This window comes from Macrotis lagotis, chromosome 2, assembly GCF_037893015.1.
Source record: "Macrotis lagotis isolate mMagLag1 chromosome 2, bilby.v1.9.chrom.fasta, whole genome shotgun sequence".
Lineage (NCBI taxonomy): Eukaryota > Metazoa > Chordata > Mammalia > Peramelemorphia > Peramelidae > Macrotis > Macrotis lagotis.
The window spans coordinates 161076357-161085730 of NC_133659.1; the positions used below are offsets into that span (position 1 = coordinate 161076357).

General features: G+C 39.6%; 1 pseudogene; it reads right to left on the minus strand.

Annotated features, from left to right (window-relative positions):
* Positions 1 to 529: 529 nt before the first annotated feature.
* On the minus strand, positions 530 to 1385 carry LOC141511254 (glucosamine-6-phosphate deaminase 1 pseudogene; annotated as a pseudogene).
* Between the last annotated feature and the right edge of the window lie 7989 nt (positions 1386 to 9374).

Sequence of the window (9374 nt, forward strand, 5' to 3'; positions counted from 1 at the left end):
TACCACAGTGCCCTATAGTCTATAGTGCTTGAATATTACATGACCACAAAGTGAAAGGTTTAACCCAAATCTTAAGAGTGAAACATTCTTGTTGTTCTACTAAACCCAACTCTAAGAAGTAAAGGGTATGCTGGGAAAGAGAGAGAAGCAAGACTACCCATCCTACCTATACTTGTAATCCTGTTGAGGTCCAAAATGCCCACTCTCTCCAGGTCTACTCTTTCATGTTACCATTCTTTTTCTCTCTCCCTGTGCCTTGGGGGTACTTGTATTAGTCATTTCCCCTTATTTAGGTAGAAAATAAGGAAAACATACTTCAGAGAAAATCAAATTATAGTATAAAACACCCATTTCTACAAGCTTCAACCCTTACAACTGAATACAGAATATTCATGTACACTCATTTTCATCAAAGGAAGATAGAACATTGCAGTGGACTGATCAATGAAATAAATTTTTTTCCCTAAAGACCTGTTCCCTCAAAGTCTATATGTCTTTGGGGTATTAGACATCTGGTTCCAAGGGCAAGTTAGTCACTATATGGTTTCTTTGAAGATTGACTTTTCTCAGTTTCTTTTATGCTGTACAGTGGTTCCACTAGTTTGTTATGAACAAGCATCAACCCTTTGAAATACTTAACAGTTTTCACTTTAAGCTCCAGTGTAGCATCTTCATCACACACAAATACTGCATGGGGATGCTGCTGGAAGGCAGATACAGTCCACATATGACTAATCACCTCCTCAATGGCCTTGTGCAGTGTAAATGCCTTGTGGGCTCCTAATTAGGACTACAACCTCTCTGGTATCCATGACTGTACCCACACCCACAGTCAGAGCCATCGTAGGGACTTTTGAGAGATCTCCATTGAAGAACTGGGAAATGGCTATGATGGTATCCATGGCCAGAGTCTTCACTCGAGTTCTAGACACTAGACTTGAGCCAGGTTCGTTGAATGTGATGTGCCCATCAGGACCAATACCTCCAAGAAAAAGCTCAATCCCTCCAGCTTCCTCGATCTTCTTTTCAAAAGCATCACATTCTGCCTGCAGATCAGCTGCATTTCCATTGAGGATATGGGTGTTTGTAGGGCAAATGTCAATGTGCTTGAAGAAATTGTTCCACATGAAAGAATGGTAGCTCTCAGGATGATCACGTGGGAGGCCCACATACTCATCCATGTTAAATGTCTTCACGTACTTGAAGGAGAGGTCTCCATTCTTATAATACTGGATCAGCTTCTTGTAGCACTCAGTACTCCCTGTAGGAAGTCCCAAAATGAAATACTTGTTGGGTCCCAGACCAAACTGAATAATTCGATTTCTAATATATTTGGAAGCCCATTCACTAGCCTGAAGGTAATCTTCTAGAAAGATGAGCTTCATTGTGCCCTCTGCTCCGCGCTGCTGGCTCCTGCACCACCCGGGCCTTGGTGGGCCGCTCCTCCGCTCTGGCCGAAGTCATCCCAATTCTGCTTTTTAAAGCATTCTTTTCCTTAATAACATTTTGAACTGTTTTATCCATTTGACCTAAGCTGGTTTTTAACATGTTATTTTCTTCACCATTTTTTGGATCTCCCTGACTAAGCTGCTGACTTCTTTTTCATGTTTTTCCTGCATATCTCTCATTTCTTTTCCCAATTTTTCTTCTATCTCCTTCATTAGATTTTCAAAATATTTTTTGAGCTCTGTCATAGCCTAAACCCAATTTCTGTTTTTCTTGGAGTTTTTAGATGCAGGAGCTTGGGCTTCCTCATCTTCAAAATGAGTATTTTGATCCTTCTTGGGATCATAGACAATGTATTTCTCAATGGTATTCCTCTTTTTTCTCTGTTTACTCATTTCCCCAGCCTGTGCCTGGTCTTGGGGTGCTTCCTGAGCTTTTGAGTATCATTGGACACTGCCCCCCCACAAGGATCTCAGTGTGTGAAGCTCTGTCTTCCCTCCTGTTCTGTGAATGACCACACATGCACCTCTCTGCCATGGGGATGAGGTGGGGGGGCCCTGCTGTTCTATGGGGGTTTCTAGGCTGTGATCAGGATTTGAATGTGGTCAGAGCCCCCAAAGTCCTGTTCCAGGTACAGAGGACAGACCTTGGAAGTCTCTCTCTATTCCCCTACCTAGGCTGCCTAGGGGCTCCTGCTTACTGGCTCTGCCTGCTTCTGGTTCCTGGATCTGGGCTGCTGGGGCCATGCTGCTTGCTGAGTACCCTGAGGGCTGGGCTTCACATGCTTGCTCTGGCAGAAGCCCCCCCCCCCCCATATTCCAAGTTGTGCCTGGTCCTCCCCAGGATGTAGGTCAGGAAACTGCCCCTGCTGCTGTGAGCCACAGCTCTCCAGCTCCCAGACATCCTGGGGCTGCCTCGGGGAGGTTAAAGTTCCTTTACTCTGGTGGCCTCCCCTCTAACCCCGTGGAACGGAGCCTTTCTGCTATTTTCCCAGTTACCTTGGGCTGGAGAACTGCCTTACTGGATCCCTCTGTGGGTTCTGTCTCTGAAAAATTTAGTTAGTTATTATTTTATAAGTTTTGAGAGAGAAAGCACCTAAGGGAGACTTTTCTCCTGTTGCCATCTTGCCTCTGCCTCCCCCCCCCCCATGTAGCTTCTTCTCCATTAGAAGTTTCTTTCAATTCTTTAGTTCGAACTGCACAAATCCTACACAACTGCTTATAGCCAGTGTGTTGATGTTGAATTGTTCAGTCATGTTCAACTCTACATGACCCCATGTACTTTTTGCCATGAGGTTTTCTTGGCAAAGATACTGGAGTGGTTTGCTACTTCTCCAGTATGTCCTCATTTTTACAGTGGAGGAATTGAGTTAAGTGGGTGTTAAGTGACTTGCCCAGTGTCACATTAGTGTCTGAGGCTGGATTTGAACTCAGATCTTTCTAGCTTCAAGCCTGTAGCTCTAACCATGCACTACATAGCTGCCCCATGGTCAGCTAACTAGGTTTAAATTTGTGTCTTGAAGATCTCTCTTCCTTATACTATTTCTGTCAAAGTAGGAGTCCCCAATTCTTTTTACTCCTATAATTTTCCTGTCAAATCATCCCAGGAATTCCATTTAGCTAAATTTCAAAGGAATTAGGAAGAACTGAAGTGAGGACCTTCTATTCAACAGATCTAGTTCTCCTAGTCACCATGAACATTGACTTGAGAACTAGACTGAAATGGGTCCAGTGGAGCCATTGGAGCTGGCAACCTTTACTCTTTTCCCCACTAGCAAGAAAAACCACTGTCTTTTCCTTTTCCTGAGGATGGAAGAGTTGGATCCTCTTATGAAGAAATTGCTTGAAGTTCAAAGAAGGATGATATGTTTAGTAGAAGATTTTCCAATCAGAGAAAAAGAAATATATAGTGGTGATGGTTAACTCTCTTCAGAAGTTCTGGGGAGGGCGGCTAGGTGGTGGAGTGGATAAAGCACTGGCCCTGGAGTCAGGAGTAACCTGGATTCAAATCCCTCTCAGACATTTAATAATTACCTAGCTGTGCGGCCTTGGGCAAGCCACTTAACCCCATTTGCCTTGCAAAAACCTTAATAAAAAAGAAGTTCTGGGGAAGCTCTTTATTGACCTTATGATAACAATAGAGAGAGGTCTGTGGTCTTGCCTATGCTTAGAATGCACTATTTCTCACCTGTCTCTCAGAATTCTTTTATTCCTTCCAAGCTAAATTCTAGGACCACTTCCTCTTTTATGCCTTCCTCTGATTCCCCCAATGGTGTTCATTCTTTGAATTTATCTTGTATTATTTTTATCTGTTTATAATTTATATTCCTAGTAAAATACAAACTCCTTAACACAGTCACTATTTTGTTTTTGCCCCCATCCCCCAGTACCTAATTAGGGCACCTTTCTGCGCATCTTTGTACAGCTGTACTTCATTGAGGTCTTTAGGGGAGACATATATTTGCAAAGATTGGAGAGATCATGTTTTCATAGATATAGAACTAGAAGGCACACCAGACACCATATATTCCAGCTCCCTTCTTTTACAAAGAGGGGACTTACACATGAGACCAAAGATGTTGAAGGAACTTAATCAAGGGGATATGGCTAAGTTCTTTCCATCTTCCCAATTTACAGGTCTAGAAACTATCAGTACCTGCATTAAAGTGAAATTCATTGAAACCCATAGCATCTATGAATGGGAAATGAATGGAAGGCACTGCTAGAGAAGTCTAATCCCATAGCTACCATTTGAAGAGTTGAGGTCACTCTAAGTGAGAAAGTGGTTGTGACATTACTGTGGATGATAGCCCACCAGAGCAGCAAAAAAGTCATGCATTCATTGGAGAGGAAATGACTTTTTGTTTGTTTGCTTATTTGAACAAGGTTTTGGTGATGCTTGGAGAATGAAGACTGAGTCATTTGCCATCTTCATGCTTCAATAGCAGCATTCAATAACAGAATAATGATTCAACTGTTCCATCTGCACTCCAAACACAGAAAGGTGCCATTCATGGCAAGAACTATTCTCTCACCTTCCCTTTTAAGACTAGATTTTTAGTTTTTGGCTTAGGCAATATTATCAAATGTCATATTTCCTGAGAAATGACAGGCTTCCAAGAAGGATGAGGGATAGGTTTACTTGGAGGCAATGATCAAGAAAGGTGAAACATCAGTTGGTTCTTTAAAAATTGCTTTATCTCTTTCCACTTCCATAAATCAATTGGGCACAACTTCTTGGTCCCATAATAACAACAGGGTTAGATAATCAACAAAGAGGATTCTGGGGTAAACTCTTAGTCTCTTATTTGTATTGTTAGGGTTAGTAAGTCAAGAAGATTTAGAGAATGAAGTCAACTCCTATCAAAATGGGAAGTGTTAGAGGAAGTAAGTCAGACAAAATAGCTACTTCAGATACCAACAGACTATGACAAAAAGCCAAACTCTATGATATGATTCATGGAATATCAAGGTTCCTACTGTTGATAGTTCTAGGCAGGCTGTGTGGGACATGAAACTAATTTGTTCTCATTCTCTACCAACTGCCAGGCTGAACTAATCTAGATGGCTTTTGGATAGCTGCCTAGGGATTTTGTGGGTGACTGGCACCTTCCAGGGAAGGTGGGAAACTGGCTTTATAAGCTTCTATGATTAGTCACTATTCTCAATCCCAGAGGATATGCAGAATTGCAAGGACTGTAGGATCACAGTTAAATAGTTGAAGGTCAACTATTCTAACTCTCCCATTTTGCCACCAAGGAAACTAAAGCCCAGGAAAGATTAAATGATTTGCTCAGGGTCACTCAGCTTGTTGGTGACAGTCAGGATTTGAATCCAAATCCTTTGATGCCAAATTCATTTCATTTTCTACGCCAAATTCATTTCATTTTCTATTGCATCCCTGGAAGCCTCCAACACAATAAATTGATCTGGTGTGATGGTGGAGTTTGTTTGACCTTATTTGTCCTCCTTCCTTTGCATCATTCTTACTCTTGTCTTCCATTATAAAGTTCTTCAACTTTATAATCTCTCTGAACAAAATACTCTCATCTCTATTTTCTTCCATTTTCCAGTATAAGTCAGAGAATGTTTTATTTTTATTGGAAACAATAGGAGGAAGAACTTGATCTTGAGGAATTTGTAAATCCTGAAATGGGTAGAAGGATCTGACAGAAATCACCTTATCTTCTCTGGGACTAGCCCTAGGATTCTTACCCAATGAGGACAACATTATCATATTCCCATTTTTTTGTAACTTGACCAGGGAAGGCACAATATCCATTTGCAGTTTCTTGGAGACTTGGAATGAAAAGGTTCCTGTGAGACAGAAACACATGGAAAATACTGATAATGAGATAGTCATGGAGGGTGGGAAAAGAGTGCTGTGGTCTTGGGGTAGTTAAAGAGGAGAAAAAACTTTTTTATTTCAGGGACTCAGTAGCAAGATGTAAATGAGAACCCTGGGATAATTCTGTATACATAAACTCATGACATCACTGGAACAAATTTGAGCAAGAAAGGGGATGGTTTGGTTCTGTTGAATGAGTGAGGATAACAGATGGATAGCCTGCGGACTGCACTGGTGCCCACAAAATATTTAAAGAATAAAAGGAAAATTCTCAGCATGGGCATAGATCCTCTAATTAGGCTCTATAGTAAGACATAGCAAGCAGTTACACAGAACAAAATACTGTGTTTGGGAAGAAAGGATGAAAGGAGGCCCACACAGATGAGAACAAATTCTGAAGTTGAACTTCTTATGACCTGCATTCATGCTGAATGTGTTGACTCTTTCAAGGGAAAAATTCCAGAGAGAAAGACCTTTAAAACAAGGGTTCTTAACCTATTTTGGGTCATGGATCCCTGGTGACACCTATAGACTTCCTATTAAGGCTTTTGAATGCATAAAATAGAACAAAATCAATTATATTAAAATATACTAAACATAATGTTAAAATCAAAGCCAAAAAACATTCAGGTACCTGGGTATAAAGAAGCTCTTGTAAAGGATACCATAGATACCCTACCCCATGTACTCTTTCATCCAGTGACACTGATCTTGCTGTTCTTTGAGCATAATACTCCATCACTGAACCTTGGGCATTTTCACTGTCTGTGCTCCATGGCTAGGATGCTCACCCTCCTCATCTTCACCTCCTGGCTTCCTTCTAGTTTTAGCTAAAGCCTCATGTTTAGTGAGAAACATTTCCTAATAGCCCTAAATTCTAGTGCTTTCTCTCTGTTATTTAATGCCTATTTATCCTGTATATATCTTTCTTGGTATATAGCTCTTTGCATGATGTCTCCCCTATTAGTTCTAGATCATTGAAAAGAGACACTGTCTTTTTCCTTTCTTTGTATCCCCCAGCTTAGTATACCATCTGACTGAAAGGAAGCATTTAATAAATGTTTATTGCCTGATTGAAAACAGAGTAGGCACAAAGGGGACAGGGACAATAAGGACTCTCAAGTCCTGGGATATTGAATCCCTGGAAGTCAGCATGGGATTTTGGACAAGATTTTAGACCAGGAAATTGCTCATTCATTCATATTCAACACCTTATTTTCCTCCTCTATCCTCACTTTCCTCATCTATAAAATGAGAGTTAGACCAAGATATCTTTTTAAAAATTGAAATGTTTTCCCCACTACATACCAAAACATTTTTTTAAAAACATTTGTTATTTTTTTTGTAGTTTTGAGTTCCAAATTCTATTTGTCCCCCTCCCTATCATTCTTCCTTCCTGATACAGTAGGCAATCTGATATCTATTATACATATGCAATCAAGTAACATTTCCATTTTGGTCATTTTGTACAAGAAAACTCAAAAAAGGAAGGAAGAGAAAAAGAAGGGAAAAATAGCATGCTTCAGTTTGTATTATATAATAGCAGTTCTTTTTCTAGAAGCAGATAGCATGCTCATCATGTATCCTTTGGGATTGTCTTAGATCATTGTATTGCTGAGGATAGTTTACAACTCTTAATCATACATTATCACTGTTACTATGTACAAAATTCCAAATGAACATATATATATATATATATATATATATATATATATATATATATATATATATATATATCTTTAAGGACTCTTCTAACTCTGAAAAGATCTATAAACAGTAAATGGTACCCAATTCATAGAACCCAAGGAAAGTGACTGGGCCTAATTCTGTTTTCACAGGAGTTAATTTATTTTCAGAAATGAAGAAACAGAGTATCAGTGGCAAGACAGGAACTTCATTGTGCAAAGCAAAGAAGAGGATAATTCTGGACAGTAGAGGGAACCCTTGTCCATGGTTCTGTCCAGTCATTCGCAAAGCATCTACCAAAAAATTGCTTCCTTTCTATATAGGTGGAGAATTATTTGAAGGCTACCAAAAATTTTGCCAACTGTGATCTATAGTGGAACAAACCCTAGGTTAGGAATCTAGAGGCATGAATTCCAGTGCTAGATCTAGTCTTAGGTTTGTAAATAATTTCTGGGTAACTTCAGAAAAGACCTTTAGACCCTCTTAGGGATTTGAAGTGGAGAGAGTGTTAGATCTGGAGTAAGAAAGAGTCATCTTCCTGAGTTCAAATATAGTTTCAGAAATTTACTAGCTGTATGACCCTGGGCAAGTCACTTAAGCTCTGTCTTAATCTACTGGGAAGGAAATGGCAAAGTATTCCAAAATCTTTACCAAGTGCCCCCCCCAACCCATGAATAATAGCATGCTAAGGTTCTTGGGGTCATGAAGAATTAGACATAACTGAATGACTGAACAATAACATATTAACTTATCCTTAGTGACATTTTAAGAGATAATTTGGTGGTTCCTTATGGTTTGACACTTTTAACATTAGTAGATTATTTATTATTTTGTATGTTGGTAGACCATCTATTGAAAACTTATCTTTATGAGTTCAAATCCATTCTCAGACACTTACTAGCTTTGTGACTCTGGGAAACCACTTAATCCTATTTGCTTCAGTTTCCTCATCTGTAAAATGAATTGGAGAAGGAAATGTCAAGCCACTTCAGTATTTTTGCCAAGAAAACCTTAAATGGATTAATAACAAGAGTTGTTCAGTTAAGGACCTTTCTAACTCTGAGAAGATCTGTAAACATTAAGAGGTGCCCAGTTCATAGAGTCTGAGGACAGTAATTAGGTCTAATTTTCACAGAACTATGTGTTGTAGGAAGTCAGAAAACAGGAAGATTATCAGTGGCAAGACAGGGACTTCACCTGTGGATATACTTTCTGCAAAGCATAGGAAAATTCAAGACAGCAGAGGAAGCCCTTGGCCATGGTACTATCCAGGCTTTCTCATAGCACCTACCAAAGAGTTGCTCTCTTTCTAGGTAGGTGGAGAATGTATAATTATTTGAAGACAATCACACATTTACCAAAATATAGAAGAGAATGATTTACAGGGTCAAAGGCTGCAGAGAGGTCAAAAAGAATGAGGACTTAGAAAAGCTAATTACATTTGATAATTAAGAAGTCATTGATGACAGAATTTTATGATTCATGCTAAGATAGAGTTGTCAGGGATCTCACAGACAATCTAATAGAATCCTTTCATTGTATAAATGAGAAAACTGAGGTTCAGGGAGGCTAGATTACTTGACAAAGGCTACACAACTATTACATATCAGAAATGTGTTTGAACTCTAGTCCTCTGACTCTAGGGTCAGTATGCTCTCTATTGTATCACACTTCCTCCAAGTGGGTAAGTGCTCCGGGTGAATGGTTTCTACATCAAGAAGAGTCAAGATGGTATAGCTGAATGAGCACTCAAAACTCTCTGTGGAGGTAAAGAAAATGAAAGGGATTCCCATTGTTTGGGAAATGGCAGAATAAATTATGGAATAAACAGGCATACCTAATTTCATAGCACTTCACTTTATTGTACTTCTAAGATATTAGTGGGTTTTTTGGTT